Source organism: Polyodon spathula, chromosome 14, assembly GCF_017654505.1.
Source record: "Polyodon spathula isolate WHYD16114869_AA chromosome 14, ASM1765450v1, whole genome shotgun sequence".
Classification (NCBI taxonomy): domain Eukaryota; kingdom Metazoa; phylum Chordata; class Actinopteri; order Acipenseriformes; family Polyodontidae; genus Polyodon; species Polyodon spathula.
This window is the reverse complement of record NC_054547.1, coordinates 10,683,423-10,698,507: the sequence shown is the minus strand read 5'-3', so window position 1 is coordinate 10,698,507 and position 15,085 is coordinate 10,683,423. Positions and strand designations below refer to the sequence as shown.

At 37.4% G+C, this 15,085-nt stretch overlaps 1 pseudogene; it reads left to right on the top strand.

Moving 5' to 3' along the window:
- The window catches only part of LOC121327100, a 173,447-nt pseudogene that overhangs the window by 136,323 nt on the left and 22,039 nt on the right, over nt 1–15,085 (top strand).

Here is a 15,085-nt window from a genome sequence, read left to right as displayed (position 1 = left end):
CCCACTTAATTGATTCAAGCTGAAATCCCTAAAAACCCTATAAAAGTATGAATTCATATTCATCATATGTGTATAACTTCTCCATCCCCCTGCTTCTTAATTAGGATGGTAAGCTTTCTCTATTGTCATTTCTTCTATAAATATGTGTATTTATTTAGAAGGGAATGCATTAATACCTAATACTTTACTTAATGAGTAGCCATTTAAGTCTACTTTGTACTTGGGTGCCTCCTCATCAGTTTTTTTTCAGGGGATAGCAGACACATTTACAGTTATGATCATTATGAGGCAGAGTTGTCACATTACTGGCCATTATGGTGCCTTTGGGCTGGTATGACCAATATGTCTGAGCACAGTGATATTGAAGTAGGTCTGAGGGAAAGACACTGAATATTTCTTAGTTATTTAAAAAAAATAAAAAATAAAATCTTAAATAGCCTTTCTGTATTTGTTTTCCGCAAACCAGAAAGTCAATCTTTTCCTGATAGCATTGTGAATGTACTGTATCTGTTTCATATGTTTCCTTTTTGAACCAATGATGTCTCTTTTCTGCACCTTGGTTTAAAAAAAAATAATGGAAACACTGTAAGAAAGAATGCTGTGGTCTTTAGCTTGGTAGTGCGGTGTTATGATTTTTGCTTTTTTCAGATTTTTTAATTTGTAGGTCCTGTTGTGTATATTTATTCTGTTTAACTTGAATTGTATTGTACAGGGCACCGAAAAAATTGTTTTAAAAGCACGTCTGATGCTTTAATCTCATCTGCTATAAAATAATCACAGCATCTGTTAAAACCTGCAGTTGAAGTCAGTTCAGGTAAGGATTCATGACATGCACCCTGCAAGCTAAATATTGACAAGCATGCTCTGGCAAAGGAGATCAAGCTTTCTAAATTAACAGAGTTCAAGGTCGTGCATTGGTGTGGTAACCCAGGCATGAATCCATTATTTCAACACCTTTAAATTGAAACCTGTTCGTGATCCGGTACAACGGAGAAACCGTAGACTGAACCTCAATTAGGGATTTTGTTGCACCATGGGGTCTAAAAAGGTACAGATTGATTTAAGAGATTAAATGCATTTTCATCTTATTCTAATTTATTTCCCATTGAACAATTATACTAACATGGTGTGTGCAATGTCCAGTCCCAGTAGTGAAAAGTATTTTGGTCAGTATTAATTAAGTGTAATTCACTGAAATGTGTCATTAGTAACCACAAAATCACACACACATAAATGTATTGTCTAATGTAGTATTCTTAAGGAAAAATGGTACTAAATGTCAGAGTTCTGATCACGCATTGACATTTCTGAAGCAAAAGTTGCCAATATTTGCATACAGAATTGAGCACATTTGTATAGAAATCATGTGAAGGGAAAAATCTGTAATTGCTGAGGCACTAACTTTAAGAAGAAAGTAGTATGTATAATTTGTTATATGAAACTGGGGAACGCGATTTAGTGAGAGTCTGCCGCAGTGGGACAAGGGAAGCTACAGAAAGCCTTGAACCAAGCTGAATTTAAATCTAATGAACTAGATAACCAGGAAAGAAATTAAAACAATTAAGCTGTGAACAAAAGTAGAAAATCATCATTAATTGAACTGAAAGTGCCTAAATTAATTCATGCCCACATAAGCAGTAGAATCTGTTCTGTGACAGAAAAAGAATGACTCTTGGTTATAAGTACCCCGGACTGGATGGTCTGATAATTCATTCCAGGGAAGAGTGGAATTTGGCCATCTAGAAAGGGGGCGGAGATACGGTACACCAAGTCAACCCCCCAGAAGGGAAGCTATATGGCAGCCGCTCGTTGGAGGAGAAACGGTTTCATTCGGTAACCGAGGGGGCGTGGCTAAGCGATCTGTTTCTTTCTTGTGGTTGCAAGCGAACCGCTAAAGGAGAACAGTAATTGTACAGTGAGTGTTTAGTGTTTGTTTGTTTGTTTTGTCGTGTCTAATTATACTTGTTTGTTTATTAGACGGCTAACATGTACCGGGAGGCTAGTACCAACCCGGACAACACCAACTGTACACAAATAAATTGTATTTCACCACTTGCATGTTAGCACTCACTCTGGACTTGTGATCTTGTATGTGTCTTTATGTCTGTTTATACTGTTATTATTATTATTATTTTGGTACTGTAACCCATTGTTTTGGAACAGTGCCATTCACACTGCTGTGTATTGCCTGGGATTATTCTTTGCGGTTGGCAGAACGGGAGTACAAAAAGTAAGCGTCTGTTTGGATTGTGAGCTTTGTTGCCTGTCTTCTGTTTCGTAATCACATTACCTCTACACTTGCGCATTGCAAACCACTTTGCCACAATTACTGAGTTCTTGGTGTAGACACATATACTGAGCTATTTAGGTTAAAGCCACATCCCATCTACCCAATTTACAATACCATCCATTTTTTAAAACCTAGGTTATCTGAAACATTATTCAAATACTGTATTTTGCAATCAGATTTGCCTTTCCATACAATATGTGCTTAAAAAAAGAACAAAAGTCAATCAAAAAGTCTAAATCAAAATCCTGTCATTACCAATAGATTTTCTCAGACCACTGTGTGTGCAGAATATCAAACACACATATACATAAAGCACACCAAAAGACATCTAGAGACAAATATAATAACTGATGAAATGCTATGTAATGTGTAATAGAAGTGAGTTCTATTAAATTTAAATATATATAGCTTGTGTACAGCATTTGTACAGTTACTTTTTTCATAAAGGATAGTTTAAAATTACCTAACTGAAAGCATTCACTGCTCATCTCTCACGAGCTCTGCTATTGGTTTATAGTTGTGCCTGTGGTGCAATTAGGCTTTGATGAATTTAAACCTGGTAATTGTATTTGGATAACCCTATTACAATTAGCACCTTATTTGCTCAGCACAGCTCATGAATTCCTCTTGGTAAATTACATCCCTTTAAGCCAGTTCAGGTTTCTGCATGCAAACGTGTGCACATGTGGTTACTGCTCAATTCTATTAAACAGCTTCTTTATCAGGTAATTGTTTAAACATAATGTCATTGCGCTATCAAAGCAAAAGGTGAGCTTGTGACATTTGCAAATGTCAGGATTATCTTAACACTTTTATTAGGCAGCATTATAAAAAATATATATCCAGGGCATACCAGAAAGAGAAAAAAAAAAGTATGGAAAGGGAGATGGATTCAGGATGGTTGTTTAGCAATTTATCTTTGAAATATTCCTTTGAAGTCAATGTAATGCTTTAAAATGGGATGTCACTACAACGTTTATGTGTATTAAATAAGTCCTTGACTATAAATTAGGTTCTGGCAATATATGCAAGTCTCTTTAAATGCAACGTTCATGACTTGACTTTTTGTAGTGTTGATGTTGACATAAGCATTGCAGTATTTGATTATATAGAGGTGGGTACAAACGACTGATGCTGCATATCATTCTGGGTGAGACTCCTGAGTCACACCCACTCCGAACTCCTGATATCCAAAGCACTAATCCTCGATAACCTGCATCCCACCTCTGAGCCACATCCTGTAATAAAACATGAGCCATTCTAAATCTTCATCTTGGGTTAGAGTTTAAAATGCAGGTACTTAAACTACATATTGTCACACTGCAGTTGTCTTTAGTATTGACAACATGATTTTTCTCAATCATAAAAGTGTAAGTATCTTCCAGTTAAAGTAAGTATATTTTGAAATGTATCCTAATATTATGTAGGTTCAATAGGAGTATGTTTTCAATTTAATGCATGCCTCATGATGTTGTTTATGCTGTGCTGTTTTGAAATTAATTAGATGCATTAGTTGGCTAATAATGTATGATTGAACTGAAACAGTAATTGATTTGAAAAAAAATACCACACAGGATGTAAAGGAAAACACCTGTATATTATTATCCATATGCAGAGTATTGCACTGCTAACAAAATGATTTAGAATGCAAGATAGCTCTCTCCCTCGTATGACCACAACAAGCTTTTTGAGGTAGGCAAACAAAATTTGTGCTGACAATGTGTGCTGTGATCAATGAAAGAAAACCTGTTTGCTTAACAATGTTACATCTAATGTGATAAAGACTACCATCTGTCAGCATGATTGGAGAAGAGGTCTAAATTCGTTAGGGAAATTGAAACACAGGTAAATAAATAAATGATGTAACATTAGGAGAAAGAGCTCCAGAGCTGCCAGAGACTTCAAACACATTTCCTAACAGAAAGCATTTTTATCTGCTTTTAAAATTGAACAATTATTTTACTGTTGGTTTATATGCCATCTGCTGTCTGTCTTAAAGAGTTAAATAGGACTCTTTAGCTTTAGCTGGAGGGGGTAGTGAAATTATCAAAAAAAGCTTGTTATTGATCCTGTTTGCTAGATGTTGATGGCAACATGATTTTCATAAAAATAAGCATAATATTGCTTTCTGTCAGGTGGGCTATGTATTTTACAATACGGCGTCTACTTTTTTGTCAATAAAGTAATATGACAGTTTATGTAATACAAGTGATGTTGTATCGAAAAAAATAATTCCAGCTTTTCTTTTCTACCCACTTTGTAGGGTGGCGTTTCCCGACCCTGTTCTTGGCGTCACACTGTGTCTGCTGGTTTTCGTTCAGAAGGCAGCGCTCAGTTGCTTAATTGAACTGTATCAACAAACAAAGAGCTTGAGAATAGCGGGAAAATGCCCAGTTGATCACTTTATTAGTTCTACGAAGGGTTCAATTGAGCAATTGAGCGCTGCGTTGGAACGAAAACACATGGTGTGCCGCCAGGAACAGGGTTGGGAAACACTGTTGTAGGGAACGCTGTCAGACCCATAGCCCTTCGAGCTGTCTCTGCCATTGCTAGGGCTTTACCAGTTTTTCCTTTTTTAGCTAGAGGTGGGATTGGTTCGGCTGAGTCCGGCCTGCAGTTTCTAGATGCCGGCACTTCTGTGCTGCAGGTAACTGTTTCTCCTTATTAACAGTGCATTAATATAGAGTGAAATTAATAGTGTTATTCCCAAAGGTACTGTTCTGAAGTGTTACACAGTGTGACTTCCGTGCCCAGTCCACTGCTTCATAGGCTGAAAAATGAGTACTACTTGATCATTCTATTGTGTTTGGCTTCAGGCAATGTAAGTGTGCCACGGAAAAGAAAATGTTACTCCCATGCCTAGTTCACTGCTTCGATAACTGAAGAATGAATGACTCACCACAGGTGCTTGTGCTTAGACCATAAATTGTGTGCTCATAAATTCTGTTTCCTGGGTTTTTGGCTTGCCCTCTTATGACTGACAGACCTTCAAGGTTGGACAATTAGTAGAGTGCATTAAGGGGACAAAAAAAGGAAAAGTGTGTCTTTGTGTGTTCTGAATGTGGAAACAAATTGAGCCTTACTCTTTTAGTTAATCAGTATTCTGTATTCTGATTCAGAGTTGAATGCTTCAAATAAAAAAACGTGCACAAGTCACCTAAACAAATCTGGATTTGCTTTTAAATGTTATCCCTGCCAGGGCCTGCACATTTTCCCAGTACAAGGGAAAATGTACTAATGCACAGTTTTAATTAACAAATAAATAAAAATAAAATGGACAAAACAATTACAAAAACCCACTTGCCAAAATAAAAAGCACCAGGGCCAAAACAAAAGGTTTCAAAAAAACTCCTGAAAATAAACACACAAACAGCACAATATGGAACATGAACACAGACCTCCACCTCTATCAATTATAATGTCATCCTAATACCAATGAACACCTATTTTATACGCCAGTGGCTGGAGCCTAATGAATCTTTTAAGTATTTACGTGTTTTGACAGGGAGAATTTTAATCTCCCTCCCTGCCAACTTAATATTCCCCACATAGCACACACCCATGAACTAGCAGGGCTTTCACACTGCCACAAGTGGCTTTCAAGTTTTTCACTTTTAAAAACAGTATAATGTACCTTCAACATTGGATTAAACTCAGTCACAAAAATAAGTTTAAATGCTTCACTTTGAAATAATTGCACATACTGTTTGTCCTTGATGCACAAAGACATTCCCTTTCCCATTGTAAATTAAACAATAAGAGTAAATCTGCATCTGGTAGTTTGTCCAGACACTCTGGGGACAGTGGGGGAAGAGAAAGGAATCTCTAATTCATTATTTTATAATTAGGCAAACATTTTTTTGACTAATTGGGCAGAATTTCCTTAAGGAGCAGTTTTTCTTTATTGTTTTTGGGTTAATGCCAGAACAAAGCAAAAAAGCTTTAAAGCTTGAAGCCAAATATTACATGTGTTATTTTTTTTCCAAGACATGTTTTATCAGTGAAAGAATGAAACGTTGTAAATAATGTGCTTTATATGTGCTAATGGCATTAAGGAAATCAATTAGTGGCAAGTCATTTATTTATTAAAGTATTTTCAATATATAATATATATATATAATATATATATATATATATAGTTATATATATAACTCTCAGATATATATATTATTATATATATATATATTGAATATATATATGTACATGAAATTTAAAGCTTGTAGGAAGTAAATCCAGTGCAGTGTTGTGGGCTTTTTCAATTGGTCAGAATTATGTATTATATTAAATGATCTGCCATATTACAATTGCAAAATGGATTCCAATGTCTCAAAATATAAATAAACAAAACCTTAAACACTGCACAAAGTTATTAAAGTGTATGTTGTATTGAAGATGAAGTCTGTTAACATTGTATAGCTAAAAGCTATAGAATTTTATCCGTTGAGGTATGAGAATTTACATCTGTTTTTTGTTTGTTTGTTTGTTTTATACTGTCAGCTAAAAAAAAAATCACTTTTTTTTTTTTTTTTTTTTTTTTTTATAGTCAACCTTTAGGAATTTCTAGTGGCACACGTGCACCTAAATTAAAATGTACATTCGCACAAGCACATTTTTAGTCGCATATGTGACCAAATTAGTCACACCATAGAGCCCTGTTATGTTGTTTTGGTTCCGATTTAGTTCCTGAGAATAGCTGCTACAGTTATTATTATTATTATTATTATTATTATTGAGGTGTACTTGCCACTCGCTGTGTGTTACTGTTTTCTGTAAAACATTCATATACTGTCAGTTAAGAAAAGGCTGAATGCAAAAGCTTGTTTTAACGTTGTCTTTATTACGCCAGCCAGAGACTCGCGCTTACAACTGCATTGTCATATTATCTACATTTTGTTTAAATTCTCAAATTAATACGTCAAAACCCAAATAGTAAAGAAAGACCCTGGTAGCACTGGGCAATTTAAAACACAGGTTTTACCCGGGTATTCGAGTACCTGTGCCAACCTCTTTATCTCTCTATCTATCTTTATCTATATATATATATATATGGTGGTTGGTGGTGGTAGTGGTGGTGATGACTGCTGTAGAATCTCAAGCAGCTCAGCATCAACTTCATCCATGCTTTTTGGGGGTCTTTTTCTTTTTGTGGTTTTGATTAGCTTTGAAGAGAGGCTTACAGCCACACTCCTCTCACTGCTAACACCATCACTTCCTCCCTCATCCTTATCCTCATCCTGTTGTTGGAAGTAGGGATGAGCTCAAATCATCATCCAGGTTGCTTCTGGAACTAAATATATACAAAAGAAAAACAAGGGTTATACATAATACACATTATTATCGTAGCTCAAGACATTTAATTGTACAATTGAACATTTTTTTAAATGAATGTGCTACAGGTGAGGTATTAAGGGGTCATATGCTTGCAGAGTAAAACAAATTTTAGCCTTCTGTATTGCAGATGTGTCTTTAGGAAAGACATGATATCCATGTACTCTTTCTGTTTATTTGCCAGAAGCTTCATATTCGTGACATATGTGCCTTGTAGGTTCTTCCAGTGGTCTTGCACGCCTCATCCTGAAATTTTAAAACTGCATTCAAATAAAAACATCAATAAAAACACAGTTTGAAACTGACTGCACTAACTAACATAATTTTGTAATAATAATAATAATAATAATAATAATAATAATAATAATAATAATAATAATAATAATACATATTTATCTATTTTTCAGGGTTCTGCCTAGAGGGGATTCATATGTAAGCCTAGCTTGCAGCTATTGCCTAGGGACAGAGATAGTTTCTGTCATTATTGAGACAACATGTCAATCAATTGTGAAGTTGCTAATTAACATCTACATGCCAAAACCAACAGAGGATGAGTGGAAGATGATTGCCCAAAAATTTGGTGAGCACTGGAATTTCCTCAGTTCTATTGGTGCCATTGATGGGGAACACATAATGATTCAAGCAAGCATCATCAACACAAGGTCCCAGTTCTCTAATTATAAGGGGATTTTCTCCATTGTACTCATGACCCTTGTAGATGTTGACCACAGATTTCGTGTAATACAGGTGGGAGACTTCGAAAGAACCAGCTTGGCAAAATTCCATACACCATAGTGGGTGATACAGCATTCCTTCTGAAGACATATTTGATGAGGCCTTACTCTGGATGCTGTTTCCCTGCTGATAAAAGGATCTTCAGCTACCGCTTGTCAAATGCACGAATGATTGTGGAAAATGCATTTGGCATACTTGCTGCCAGGTGGCGCATATTCCATTGAAAAATTAACATGCTACCACATAAAGTGGACACAGTTGTTGAAGCTGCATGTCCTCTCCATAACTTTCTCCGGAAGGCGGATGAGATCATTGGATGAGGCAGGGGAGAACAGTTTTGGAAATCTGCGATTGGCTTCACACATGGGTGGAAATCGAGCATCACATGAAGCTTTTGCTCTGCGTGATGGCAGTTTGACTATTTCCACACAGAACAAGGTTGTGTGCCATGGCAAGACGGCATATAAATGCCACTTAGGATACCTTAACTCTATTATTAGGTGTGGCTATGAGTCCGCTGGCACGTGTTCTGATGCTCCAAAAAAAAAAAAGTCTGCTCCCACTTTTCTGTTTCCCAAGCTTGGCAACATTATATTGATTATTTTAATATTGTGTATGCTGTGTTTGGAATTTGAAGAATTTATTAAAGTCAGGCTTGACACTATATGCAACAATTTAACCATCATTATCATTAATATTGTTATGGTCATTAAAATGTTCTTGTAAAAAATAAAAACAATTTTTTTTTTTGAAATTCCTTATCTCTAATCCTTCTTGGTTATTAACCTTGTTACTGTAAAGCTCTGCATTATTATTATTATTATTATTATTATTATTATTATTATTATTAGTAGTAGTAGTAGTAGTCGTAGTTGTAGTACTAGTCATGGTAGTGTTATTAGTATAATTTAATAATGTATTAACCCAGCAATGTTTTAGAATTACATTTATGTTTAAAATGTTATTTTATTAAAATTGTAATTCTGTAAACCCTGATACCAGATAAAACATTCTGTGTTGAGTTATCTGTGGCTGTCAGAATTTTTTTTTATAAATATGGCTCATAATCTTCAAAACTATGTATAGCTGGGTAATGTTGGGATGCGTCACATAGAATACAAGCGTGTTGCCGGCTTTATTTTACAATGCATAGAATAGCAGGAGCTCGACAATATTTTTGTTTGTTTGGCGAATCTCTGCAAAACTTCACTTTATGTGTATGTAAAGCCCTTCTCATCACAGATTTGTGCCATGGAACAATTTACTGAACAAAACATTATTTATCATAAAAACAAACAAAACAAACAAAAAAAAACATAGCTTAAAATTAGGTCACATGTTCAAGTTGTGTGAATGCGGGACCTTTTTTGTGTCATTTTTAAATGCACATTTTTCATTTAAATGCTGGATATGTACACCTCATGTATGGTCTGGTTTGTTTATTTATTTATTTAAATTTAGTCGTTGACAATTTTTTTTTTCTCCCAATTTGAAATGGCCAATTATTATTTATTTATGCTCAACTCACTGCTACCACCCCTGTGCTAACTCAGGAGCGGCGAAGACGAACACACGCTATCCTCCAAAGCGTGTGCCGTCAGCCGACCGCTTCTTTACACACTGCAGATTCACCATCAGCCGCCCAGGAGCTACAGCGTAGGAGGACAGCGCAGCTCAGGGCAGCTAACAGGCACGTCCACAGGCGCCCGGCCAGACTACCGGGGTCGCTGGTGCGCTGTGAGCTGAGGACACCCTGGGCGACCTAGACCCCTCTCCCCCCCTGCGACGCTCAGCCAATTGAGCGCCGCCTCCTGGGAACTCCCATCCACGGTCAGCTGTGGAATAGCCCAGACTCGAACTGGCGACATCCAGGCTATAGGGCACATCCTGAACTCACGCAGAGCACCTTTACTGGATGCGTCACTTGGAAGCCCTCCAGGTCTGGTTTATTATTGTTTATTAATAAACCTATTTTTATGCAAATTGCACCAAAACCGAAACAAAATGTCTTGGTGCTGCTTGCACCACCTGCAAGCTGTAGAGGTGGAGGGAGGTGATGGGAAGCTCTCCCCTGGTTTGCCTGAACCAGCCTCAGCTCTCATTGACTGGTTGCCTAGGTAGGGAGCCAAGTGATCCTGGTGCAGCACTACCCTTCGACTGGGGAAAGACAACTGGACCCAGTAGACCACCTCGCCTACCTGCTCCAGGAACAAGCAAGGGCCGACCCAGGGGCTATCAAGTTTGGGGCAGCAGCCCCATCTCGTCTTGGGACCGTAGCCCCACACTTGTTCTCCAGGCTGAAAGGCTCTCCCTCTCTCATGCATATCATAATTGCGGTTGTGGTGCATTCCGGCTGCCTCGAGCTGGTGTCTGGGGAACTGATGAGTGGTGTCCAGCCGGTCCTTGGCGGCCGTATTCCGAACAAGGGTGGGGGTGTTGCTGGCCTGGCGGCCAACTGAAGGGTAGCTCAGCAGGTGTTTGGAGCTCCTTACCCAGCCTGAGAAGCGCTGGTGTGCAGCTGGTTGACTCCTGCACTGCACTGCAATAGGCAAGCAGGATAAGTGGTAGCTGAAGGTCCCAGTCCTTCTGATGTGTGCTGGTGGTGATGGCGAGCTGTGCAGCCAAGGTACTGTTAAAACACTCCATCAACCCATTGCTCTGTGGTTGCAGGGGGGTCTTCTTGATCCCTAACCACTGGCAGACTTCAGCAAATACTCGGCTCTCGAAGTTTCAACCCTGATCAGAGTGCAGCTCCTGGGGTATGCCAAAGCACATAAAGAAGCCTTCTATTAAAGCGTTAGCAATGGTGGTGGCTTCTTGGTTAGGGAGCATGTATGCTCAGGGCCATTTGCTGAAGTAATCTATTGTGACCAACATGTATTTGTTTCCAGAGAGCTGAACCAGTTGGAGCCGGCCACCAAATCCAGGAAATCATCGATAGAGGGCAGTGGATAAGAGTCTTTTTTTGTGACATCGTTGAGGTAGCGGTAGATGGTGCAAAACCTCCACCCTCCATCTTTTTTTTTTAACCAGCACAACCGGGGTTACACAAGGACTGCTGGAGGGCTTGATCAAATAAGCGGCCAGCATCTCGTTTTGGATCCGGTCTGCAACTTCCTGGCGGGCTAAGGCGAGGCGACATGGAGATTGACAAATGGGTCCTGACAAGTGTGCACTGTTTGTTCTGACTGGGAGGCGAAGATGTCTGTAAATGTTTGTATCCGAACACATGTAAAAAAAAAAAAAAAAAAATTGAATATTCAGATATTTGTCCTAGCACCAGTATTCCATATAGTAATGCCATTCTTTTGCAGACTTTAAAAATAATTTACCAGTTACCATATGTATTTTTAAAATTGAAAATTAGTATTGTTTCAGTTTAGACATCATAAAAGCTGCTTTTTACAGTTGTGTGGTACTATTTTGAAGCACAGCAAAATTAAACTTGCGTTCTTCTGGGGAAGCAAGATGGTGTTCTGCTGAATGCTAGAATTTCATCACTTGAAATAAAAAAGCTGCCAAAAGAGACCAGAGAATATACAAGCATTTGTTATCTCAGAAGGAGTTTAAATCAATGCCCAGCCACAGTTACAGAGCAGATGAAAGAGCCTGCTGTCTCAATTGCTTGGAAACTATTTAGAAATTCTCACTTCGATTTATTTTGGTAGTCAGTTACATTAGTACTAAATGCAGTGTCCGAGGACATCACGTCTTTGATATTCTGAAAACCTGGCAAATGAAAACTAGTAATGGAGGAGCTGTTGCATCTATAGGAGTCAGATGCATGTCTTAATGCACCATCTATTTTCAAGAGCTTTATTAAAAAGACAAAATGCAAATAAGCAGTACCCTCTCCTCAAGAGATTACTGGTGTAGAGCCTTGGTGATTTGTGGGTTATTTTCAATTAAAGTGTGCTGCTTGTCCAGGCTTCATTCTCAAACCTTATTATCTGAACTGTGCAGTGATATGGAAATAGTTTACTTAACCTGGTGTATAGAAATAAAGTAGTGTAACATTGTTTAATTGCATTTTAATAGTGTACACTATTTCTATTTATTTACCTGTTATTTATTTATTTTTGTAAAGGTTACCTAGAGCATAGAACAGCACTCCCAGAATGTACAAGCTTTCCTCAATAGATTGTACAAGTCAAGAAGATCTTGTTGTTTCTTGTATTGATTCCATTCAAGATTGTTCAGACTCACCCTACCTTTTCACAGAACTTCACAGCTTCAAAACAAAAGTAGTTCTTTTATGTTATAGATTTCATATTACTTCTCAAAATGAATATCTGTAAATCCATCTGGGTCTACTGTCTTTCTTTACTCAGGTATTGTAAAACAAACAAACAAAAAATCAGGTACAGACTAACCCAAAACATAAGACACACAGTATAGATCTGTTTCTGTCTTTCCGACTAGGATTAGAAATCTTGCATTTTACACTGGCACTGGAACATATTACTGAACATTTATATATATATATATATATATATATATATATATATATATATATATATATATAGAGAGAGAGAGAGAGAGAGAGAGAGAGAGAGAGAGAGAGAGAGAGAGAGAGAGATTATTATTTTAATAAAGAATGCTAGTTTTCATTCATATTTAGTCCCTAGTAAAAAAAGAAAGCACACTATAACTGTATGGGGTAGGCATTGTCAGGTGGTAAAGACTGCTTCCACAGATATTAATACACAAATTGCATTTACTAAGTTTTCAATCATGCATATTTAATTAGTATTATAAGTATTGTTATTCAAATGTAAACCATCAGACAGTGATGCCCTTGGCGAGTTGGATTAGAATGAAAGTGTTTACAGTTAAATATCCCTGAATGGATGCATTTCTTCAGATGTTCCCTATAATTGCTGGAAAAATCTCATACTCAGTGGGAGGCATAAAAACATAATTAATGCATACTGTATTTCTCTGGAGAAATGGAATTTGTCTAATATAAATGAGCTTCATGGAGAATTGCTCTTGAGCACGTTTTACAGTTCTGCCACTCCCCCCCTTCCCCCTGCAGATATGCTGCTGTGTTTTAGTATATAATTCTGGAGATGGAGCTTTTATTTTAATGATCATGTTCAGTCTTCATAGCTAACATTTAATGTGCAAAACACTTCCCTCTTGTCATTTTGACCAACAGTAATGTTTACATCTGAATGTTGTGCATGGATCACTTATCTGAATGGCCATTTCCAGCTAATTTATTTGCTCATGTAAGGAAATAAATATGTACAATGGGTTTGGTGGGAGGGTTTTCCATTGTGTCGTGCTAAGACCCCTTTCTTACTGGACATATTGGTATCCCTGAATAGATCATCTTTTCCACAGCTGGTGGACTGATGTTTAATGTATTTATTTATTTATTTATTGAACCCAAAGAGTATCCCGAAACTGATTCCAGATTGAATGTCACACCAGTCTTCTTAGTCAATACTGCATAAACACCTTTTTGGTGACTAAAGCTAAGAGCAAATGCCCTGCCCCATTCATTTTGCATTGCTATGAAAGGAACTTGTGTCAGCTGGGTTTAGACAATTCAATTAATGCTTAGTGAGAAAACAAACTGACACTATTACATTTTAATTAAAGGAAATATTTTTTTCAGAAAACAGCACAGACAGCTTTGATTTCTCTTACAGTACAGGACTCCAGTCTCGACTTAGACTAAGGAGAATAGCGGAATGTTACTAACTGATCAGCCTTCTTATGGTGCGTCCAGTTCACATCATACTCTCAACTTTCAAACAAAAAGACTCTTTCACAAGCAAAACCTAAGCGAAAAACGTACGCTAGAAATGAGTTACCGACCACCATCAGACAAATAACTGCAATTAGAAACAATAATTAAAACCACATGATCAAGAAAAACAGTACTATATATTAGTATATAAGCCCTAATTTTCTGACTGATATTAAATGTTTACACATGAATCTGTTAAAAGTTGACACAGAGAGTGTTGACCAGCAGGGAGTGGATAGTCACCTTTCAATACATTATGAAGGAATCTAGCGAAGAGACCACCAGTAAATGCATTTACACAGCATGGTTTGATACTTCAAAAGAAATTAAAAACAAAGTCTTTCAGAATCAGGTCGGAGCTGTTGCAGGCAGCACTGCAATGACCGTGCCCTGCCATCCTGAACCTCAGTGATCATTATAAAACTATGTGACCGAGAGCCTGCCGCAGACTGGTGAGCAGCTCAGCTTCAACACAATACAGAGCACCCATTCATATACCAACCTGACCACAAGGAGAGGAATCAATCTGCACTGTTTACACAGCTGGTCCTACAAAAAGAAGCAATCCAAACAAACAAAGAATAGTCTGCAACAGAAATGCCAACAGCTTCTTACTTCCTATTTAATGCATCTGTTTAAACTTAGATATCTACAGAACCGGAAGCCAGACAGTAGTTATGGCTGGCATTCTGCAGTTGTATTTCAGAAATACTTGACATAGTAGTTATCTTGTGTAAAGCCTGACTGTGTTTGTCTCTATCGCCATGTTCTTGTGATGCCTCAGACTGCAATAATCTCCTTGTTAAATTCGTTAAGTCTGTATCTGTTAGTTACTCCCCAAGGAAATCTGTGGTAAAATTTTCCTGTTTTCTGCAAAATTCTGCGGCAATGATTTTTTAAAATGAAAAACAATGTTAATGAGTATAAGTAAATCTGAAAAAGTAAGTCACAGTTCGATAAATAGATTTTTC